Source organism: Juglans regia, chromosome 11 (assembly GCF_001411555.2).
Source record: "Juglans regia cultivar Chandler chromosome 11, Walnut 2.0, whole genome shotgun sequence".
Lineage (NCBI taxonomy): Eukaryota > Viridiplantae > Streptophyta > Magnoliopsida > Fagales > Juglandaceae > Juglans > Juglans regia.
The window spans coordinates 10,955,361-10,964,951 of record NC_049911.1 but is presented as its reverse complement, the minus strand read 5'-3'; positions in this window follow the sequence as shown (position 1 = coordinate 10,964,951).

Here is a 9,591-nt window from a genome sequence, read left to right as displayed (position 1 = left end):
CTTCCAGGGCCTTTCTCTTGTCCATTAGAGACTAGGAAGCCTTCTCGTACTGCCCGGAAGCCACTTGTATGACTGATCATCGGAGCCTTGTTGCTTGCGTAGCTCCAAGTTTTTGGCCCACTACCGCTCAAGCTCCTGCTGACAGTTGTCGATTGACTTTTTTAACCCTTCCCTTGCCTCGAAAGCAAATGCCACCTCGAGACGAAAAAGGCCAACCTCATCCCGGGACTTCGACAAGTCAACGAGGGCCTCCAACAAATCGGTTTGGCCAATTTTCACAGGCCAGAGGTATGACTATTATTTTCCATTTAATGTATGTTGATGATGTGGTAATCTTCACAAATGGTAGCATGAGATCTATTCGGGAGCTTTTAATGGTGCTTAATCAATATGAGAGATGGTCAAGACAAAGTATCAATAAAGAAAAGAAGGCTATGTTTTTCTCTAAACATATTTCGTTGTCTCGAAAGAGGGAGATTATGCTGGGAACAGGTTTTTCGGAGGGCTATTTCCCTTTCAAATATTTGGGGGTCCCTATTATCTTGGATAGACTCGAGCATATGCACATGAAGGAAATGTTGAGTAAAGTAAGCAAGAAAATAAGTGGTTGGAGGATGAAACTTCTATGTATGGGAGGTAGATTGGTTTTATTACGGCATGTGTTATCTAGTATGGCTCTTCATTTATTTGTTGTTTTGCAAGTTCCTCAATTAACCATCAAAGAATTACATCGTTTGATGAGTACCTTTTTCTGGGGGGAGGCTAATGGCAAAGGTAAAAAAAAAATGGGTATCTTGGCGTAACATTTGCAAGCCAATAGAGTAAGGAGGCCTTAGTTTAAGAAATCTTGATGATATGCAAAAAGCTCTGCATATGAGGTTTGCTTGGAATTTAATTCAAGGTAATTCTCTTTGGGCAAATTTCTTTAAAGACAAATATATGGGAGCTAAGCCTTGGACTCTTATTGATTCTAATATGGGTTCTAGATTTTGGAAAATAATTGTTAGAAGTATTCATCTTGTCATGAATAATGTTAATGGAGGATTAAGGACGGTAATGTTTTTTTTGGCATGATAAATGGTAAGACCGTGGGCCTCTAATTGACCATATGAATTTAGTGGGTCATTCTCTACTTCACGTAAAGGAGTGTAAATTGAATGATAGTTGGGATGTTGATTTTATTGTGGGGTTAGTTGGTCCGGAAAATGTTGATGATATCTTGGATACTTTAGCCACTTGCAAGATTGGTTCGGATGTATTAATATGGACTAAATTTGATAATGGTTGTTTTTCTACTAAGTCAGCTTGGGACTGTATTCGTATTAGGGGATCGCAATTTGAATGGTATCCTTGGGTGTGGCATAAATTGATTTCGCTAAAAATGTCTATTGTTATATGGAAGGCTTGGTATTTGGCTTTAAGTGTTGATGATCGTCTTCACCGTAATTGTATTCTGATTGTTTCTCAATGTGATTATTGTTGTGTTGTTAGCCATTATGAAGATCAAAATCATGTCTTGTTTGAAGGTGAGATACCCTATAAGGTGTGGCAATTCTTTGGAGTCATGTTTGGTGTTTCTGTTGGCAAAACATGGAAGGATACTGTATCCTCTTGGTTTCATCGTGCTAAATCCTCTACTCAAGTGAGTTTAATTATGGGGATCATTCCGGTGATTTTCACTTGGAGACTTTGGAAGAGAAGATGCTTGGCGTGCATGGAGGGTCTTACTGAATCTTTATCTGATTTAATGCATTCTATTAAACATTGGATTGGTTTATTATGTCATGACTCACATAAAATTTCTAGATTGTCTAACTTTTATTTGTAGGTGCTTCAACGGTTGAATATTTCTACTATCACCCCTATAGTTCACAGGTGCCGATTAGTTGCTTGGACAAGACCAAAGACTGGCTGGTTCAATTTAAATACAGATAGTAGTAGTCTTGGCAATACAGGCTTTTCTGGTGTGGGTGGTATCATTAGAGACGATTGTGGCAAATTGGTTCATGCTTTTACTTCACATATCGGTGTTGGATCTAATAATAAAGCTGAATTATTAGCCCTTCTTTACGGTCTTAAGGTTTGCATTTCATTGGATATAAATTTTGCTCAAATTAAACTTCATTCTTTGATTGTAGTCTCATGGTGGAACCGAAGAAGATGCAGGGTATGGTACTTGGAGGACTTCTAGGAGGAACTTAATAATATCAGGGCATCCATGACTTGTCCATAAAACATATTTTCAGAGAAGGAAATCAAGTGGCAGATTGGTTGGCTAAACAAGGGTGACAAGGTCTAATTTTTCTTGGAACAAATTGGAGGATTTTCCTCGCAAGTTTAAAGGTCTAATTCGTATGGATTACCTTCATTACGTTTTTACTAGATTTTGTTGGTTTTTTCCTATTTTATTTTGTCTTTTCTCCTACTGATTCAAATTTATATGATAGGCTTGTTTAGATTATTCCATGGTTTTATTGGTTTAATTTATTGTACAGGCTGCTTCCTAAGTTTGATACATGGGTTGATTTTTTCTTTGAATATCTGTAAATCCATGTGTCGTGATTGGGGTAATGTCCTCTTCTTTAAAAAAAAACAAAGAGAGAGAGAATGGTTATATGGCGAGTAAGGTAGCGTTATTTTTAATTTTATTAAATTATGGATTGTAATGCTTTTCAATACAATAATTTTATTTGCTTAACTGATGCCATTTTTTAAATAGAAACACAAGAAATGAAACTGGAAGAGCTAATTGAAGATGTTATGGATATTGAATATCAACAACAAGAGCAAGGAGGATGCTTCAATTCCTTCTATAAACCAATCATATGTTTAGATTTGTATTTATTATTATTGGAATTGTAACTTTAATATTATTACAATATGTTTATGTTTTTATTGTTTGTATTGTAATTTTGGATTTATCCTAATATTTGGTATTGTTGGGCTTTTGATTATCGTGTTTTTATTGTTTGGATTGTAATATTCATTTTATTAGATGTTAAAATATGAAAAATATTGATATTTTTCAATAGTAATTAGTTTTATATTTTTGGAAGATTTTGTGATTTTAATTTTTATGTGAAATTATATGAATCACTAAATTAGGTCAAATGGATTATTCGGGTCAGTCCAACCCATTAATATGAAACAGGTTGAAACGGACCACGTCATGTTGACCCATTTTTTGAATAATTAATAACAGGTTATAACAGGTTGTGTCATGTCAACCCGTTATATAATGGGTCTTGGTAGGATTTGAAATTCTGACAAGTTAAGTTTAACGGGTCGTGTTCATGTTGACCCATATAATATAATGCTTATGCCTTGACATGACACGACACGACACGAACATGACCTGTTAATATGATTTGCCACCCCTAGTCTTAACCCATAACTTGAAGAGTAGATTTGTAAGGGTTGGGTTAACAAGCATGTTCCCCCCCCCCCTAAAAAAAAAAGTTTATCTGCATATAAATGGATTCAATATTTGGGTCAAACATAAATGTGACTTTTTTCTTACACTTAATTATTTGTTATTTTAAAAATAATCAAAAGTCAAATAATGTCAGCTAATCATAATTAGATAAGTGGAATAATAGTTTAACATGCAAAATTTTTTATATTCTACCCTATCAATATGTTTCTATCACATCATTAATATGATATTACTTGTAAGAATAATTCTTGGATCAACTTTTATTTTTATATTTTTTTGTGGGTGCTCTAAAAAAGAAAGTAGCATTTAGTAGTTGGGAGCTGTTGCTAGGATTTAAGCCTAATCGAAGGACAGTAAAGAGGAACAAGGAAAGGGAGAGCGCAAGAACACTGAAAGGGAAAGATATGACAATGTCGGAAGAGAAGGGTTACTGACCCAAGCCAGGGGTATCAATAAGCCAGCTGAACCTATTGGACTAGCTATGGGGAAATGGTGACAAGTGTCAAACCTTTCAGGATGCTAAAAACGAGGCCAATAACTCCTACCACATGATAGGACATATATGGGAGATAAGCTGTTGCACGTAATCCTAGGCATCGGGGCGAGAGCCATAGTAGGAAACGGTCGTTGGGACAAAAGTAATAATTCCCACCGCTCATGCAGTAGGAATTGAAGGGGTAACTGGAAGGGAAATTCTCCCCCACAGAATTGGGCCCAGGTCCATAGGATATTTGGGCCTTGAACCAGATGCATCTGGACTGGTCCAGTATCGCAAGAAGAAGGCCTTGGTTAGAGTGACGCATAAGAGTCGTGCTGCATTTAATGTGCCAACATGAAATGTGAGCCCGAGATTCCTACAGAGGATCCTGTTGCATACAAGAGATTGTTGCATCAAATGCGACAGTATGACAATCTGAGCAAACAATACTCCTATGGTCAAAAATATACAATACAGGATGGTTGATCACTCTAAACCCACTCTTAGTCATTTTTCTTTTTTCTCCATTGAAAATACACTATGACTTTGGTATCGAAGGTGTTATGAACAGACCCGACCACCACCTTCTCTTCCTCTATAGGCACTCGCTGGATTCGACCTAGCTGTTACAAAACATGCCTGAACAGTTACATCCCCACAAATAAACTATAGAGGCATTTAGAAATAGGAATGATTTTGCACTGCGTAGGCCACAACAAAAGATCATGATTTGACAAAAGACGGAACCAAGGGCTTGGGGGTTGACACAGGTAATCGTAATTGTGAGTATACAAGATTCTCATTTGCCAATTAGTGAGACAAGTCAGCAAAGGGAAAAGTGAACAATTGATAAACCCCTAAACCTTTTTCATTCAAGTTATATATCTCTGAGAATATTTTACTCAACCATCAGCGTGTTACCCAATCTTCATGGGCTAACGAATTTCGGTAATTCTTCGTATATATTGAGAGAAGTCCTACACCAATCCTACTGATCATTAGTTAGTAGTTTGAATAATATTTTGACAATATCAATTATTTCAGGTATAAAACCTAGTTTTTGCATGCAACCAAGCTACCTGAAAAGGCATTTGTAAGATAATAGGACACTCTTTTGCACATCAGAATTTTTTTACATTAGAATATATTAAGTTAAAGAAAGGCTCCTTTTGTTATAATAATTGCCTTACTAATATAAAATTATTCACTAAATATCAATATATAACTTTTTAGGTGGGTCCCTTCATATGAGACAAGTCCATGTAAGCCAGCTAAATGGCATTTTGGTAATTTTAAAAGGTAAGTGTTTGTTTTAAAAAGTGATGTGCGCCGCCTTATGTATGAAGAGAGGGAGAGAATTTGTCTTTTTCTCAGAGAGTTTTGAGGGATTACCTATGATCCAATTTTCATGAAATTGCAATATGTTATTCTTGATAGTGATAGTTTTGTTTTGAATTATGCTAATCATTGAAATTCATCTCTTATTGTTTAGTACAAATATCCACTTGATGAGATCTTTCTTATTGTTCTAGTTGATACCCACTTGCTTGGTTATGATTATATGTTGAACTAAGAATATAGTATTGTTCATTATCGATAGCCTCTAGAGATTGTTCTAGAGAAAAACATTTGTAAGCCTATTATTATTGGTAGTGGAAGTTTTAACTGGATTAGATCTTATTATTCTTTATTCTATTTGTGGATTTATTTTTGCTAGATTGCTAATTTAAGTTGTGCAAAGAAGGGTAGAAAATATTCCACTTTATTTCTCTGTTCACCTTAGCAATAGAGTATTCATATGGTAGCATGATTAAACTCACTTCTTCCAATTACTCGATTTGGAAGACATGGAAGAAGGATGTTTTGTTTTGCGAAGAGTTATTTGAGCCTATTGATTTGACTGATGTTAAACCAGAAAAAAAATAATAATGATGAATGGAATTGAACAGCAAAGCTTACAATCTTTCAATGAAATTAGAAAGTCTTTATGAGTGAAAGACTATACAAAATAAAGCTTTTATAATAAGAAAACTTGTAAATTTAAAGTACAGGGATGGACAAAGTATTGCAGAATATTTGAATAATTTTCAAGAATGGTTGAACAAGTTATATACCATGAAATGCAAGCTTTACTTTTATTGAGTCCCTTGCTAACCAATTGGGAAGCTTTGGTTATGTCTTTCATTAATTCAACTACCAATAGTGTGATGATATGAGTATGGTAAAAAATAGTGTGTTCAATGAAGGGGCAAGAAAGAAAGAACATGGTATTTCTTCTTATTCAAAAGCACTTGTTACAGAAAAGTAAGAGAGGAAGTAAAAGCAGAAAACCTCATGGATAAAAGCACTTGTTACAACAATGACAAATCAAGGAAAGCCCACTTCAAGAAAAGAGATAAAATGTTTTTACTTTGGTAAGCTTGGGCATATGGAGAAGAGGGCAAAACGTTAAAAGAGGAATAGGTGAGAGAAAAAGGTGAAGAACAGAAAGAAGAAAAAGAAACTGCAAGGGTTACATTAGATGGTATGCGTTCATTATTTGTGATGATGCTCATGCTAATGTCGCTTGTCAGAATTTTTCTTAGGTAATTGATACAACATCTTTTTTTTTTTTTTTTGTGTTATCCCACACAGAGATTTATTCTCTTCCTATACTAGTAGTGATTTCAGTAAGGCTGGGATGATAAATGAAGCAAAAGTGTGAAATTATAGGCATGCAATTGGAAACCAGCATTGGGTCCAAATATATTCTCAAAGATGACAAGTTTGTTCCTGATATGCATTTTAATTTGACTTCAACGGAAAATTGGATGATGAAGGCTATCATAATCACCTTAGAGGTGGAAAGTAGAAACTTAGCAAGGTTTCTCATATTCTAGCCAGGGAAGAAAAACCAACACTATTTACAAGAAAGATGCAAGGTTGATCGATGGGGATGTTATTGTTGCTAAGAATGAAATCTCCACTGAGCTATGACATAAAAGTCTTGGTCACATTAGTGAGAATGGACTTCAAATTCTTGCAAATAAACAAATCCTATCCAATATAAAAGTTACACAACTAATGTCTTGTACACATTGTCTTATGGAAAAGCAACGAAAAATTTCTTTTCATAATTTTTCTTCAACTAGAAATGGTGATATTCTTGACTTTTTTCACATTGATGTTTGCACTATGAATGCTAAATGTCTTGGTGGTGAACTTTATTATATTAATTTTATTGATAATCACTCAAGAAAAGTATTGTTTTTTCTACTGAGAACTAATGACCAAGTGTTAGATGTATTCAAGGTCTTACATGTGAAAGTTAAAAGGAAAACTGAAAGACAATTAAAATGTGTTCGGGCAGATAATAGTGATGAGTAGACCATTTGAAGAGTATGCAGAAGTCATGGTATATGACTTGAGAAAATAGTTCTCTAGACACCATAGTAGAATGGTATAGCAAAGACAATGAATAGAGCAATTTGTGAAAGAATAAGATGTATGCTCTTTCATGCAAAATTGCCTAATTCCATTTTGGATGAGTTAATGTGAACAACAATTGACTTGGTCATTTTTCTCTTTCAGTTCCTTTGGATAGTAGCATTCCTGAAAGGGTTTAGACAGGGAAAGATATTTATCAAGCATTTGAGGGAGTTTGGCTATAAGGCTTTTGTTCATATTCCTAAATATGAGAGAGGGTCCAAATTTCATAGCAAATCCAAGTAGTGCATTTTCTTGAGTTATGCACTTGAATAATTTAATTACACATTGTGGGATCTAGATAAGAAGAAAAATTTAGAGAAGCAAAAATATTGTTTTCTTTAAAGATCAAACTATTGAAGATGTGAGTCAAAGTAAAACGCTTGAGTCTTTCAATGAGGAAGTTGTTGATATGAATTGATTTTTCATTCTTCAATGATGCATGATGATTGAAGAATTTGGTTACACATTTTGGGATCCATTCAAGAAGAAAACACAAAGAAGCATATATGTTTTCTTTGAAGATCAAACTATTAAAGATGTATAGAGTAAAAAGCCTAAGAGTCCGTTTGGGAACACAATTGTTCTTAATTATTTTCGGATATTCTCAACTATTTCATTTCCAAATATTACTCAAACTCAAAAAACTTTTCAATTTTACATCTGAACTTTTTCATCTAATCATTATCTAATTATTATAATTTTCACAAACTTTCAAATAAAACACAAAAAATAATACAACTTTTTCAAATTTTAAAACAAAAATTATATTCAAACAACTAACTTTATAATATTTTTATTCAACATTTTCTCTATCCTTTTCCAAAATTGAATAAAGCATTTTCTCTCTTAACTCAAACTATTTCACTACTATTTAAAAATATTATAAGATATTCTAGTATCTAAGCGGGCCTTAAGTCTTTCAATAAAGAACTAATTGATATGGATTCATATTTTCTTTCTTTTGTGATGCATGATGAACATGGGAGGAGCTGTATTAGAAGAACAAGATTTTTTTTTTTTTTTAACAAGAAGAACAAGTTGATATTGTTGAAAGTGGTGTACCTGAATTGATGATATGAGATTAGAGCAACAAGCAAAACAACCTCTTTTGGAACCACATGTAGAAAATCAGTTAAGAAGATCTACTAGAGACTAGCTAGGTCCCATGGTTTTTTTCTTTGCATTTGAGGGTTTTTCATGTAAAAATCTTGGTGTCTTGCTTGTGTGTTACTTGGTTTTGTTTATTCTATTTGTGTTTATTTTTATTGAAAAGAAATATTTGCAGTCATGGAACGTGCAATTTTTGCATACTTCATTTAAAAATGTGGGTAAATCTAGGACCAGCATGAGAAACTTATTTCTTTAATGGCAGCCTCATTTTTTGTAAGAGTATTTATGGACTGCACACTTTAAGACTGTAAATTATATTATCCATTTTTATTATATTGCTAATTAAATTTGTACGAAAAAAGGTAGAAAATATTTCTTTGTATTTTTTATTTTACTTTAACAAACTTTTAGTGAATTACTCACGTATGAAATTAGGGTTTCTGAATGGGACAGTCGGGTTCGATCCCCACCCATCGTATAAAAGAAAATATATATATTATATATATATATATATTTCAAAATTTGATGGCCTTGTACTACTGCATTGTATGTGTAGCGTAATTAAAATATATTATTTATTTCTTTTATTCAACACCCAAAGCATCATGGTCTAGTGCTAAGAATCTAAGATGAAAAAATATTCGCATCAGCCTATAGCCGCTGCACACCCATGTATCGAGTGTTGAAAAAAAAAAATATCACGTGAGATGTGCTGCGACTGTAGGTTGATGCCCAGCATTTCTCATCTAAGATACCACCGTCATGTTAAAAATTAGAGTTCGATTTCTAATATTAAGAAAATATTTAGAATGAGAGTTTTGATTTTTTTTTTTTTTGACACTTTTTAAAGTACAATAGAGTGCACTGGAATATATGAAAATAAAATTTTGTGAAATCTAATTATTTATATATATATAAATAATTTTAGTGTATGTTTATTTTTTGTCACCAAAATAAATGCTAACCAAGAGATTAAAGAAATCTTGGAAGATCAAACTTTCTCTCAAAGACCTATAGTGGAATATTTATTAAAATTACTACAGATATAAATAGATTATATAAAAATAAATTTATAAATTAATATAATTTTATCAGATCG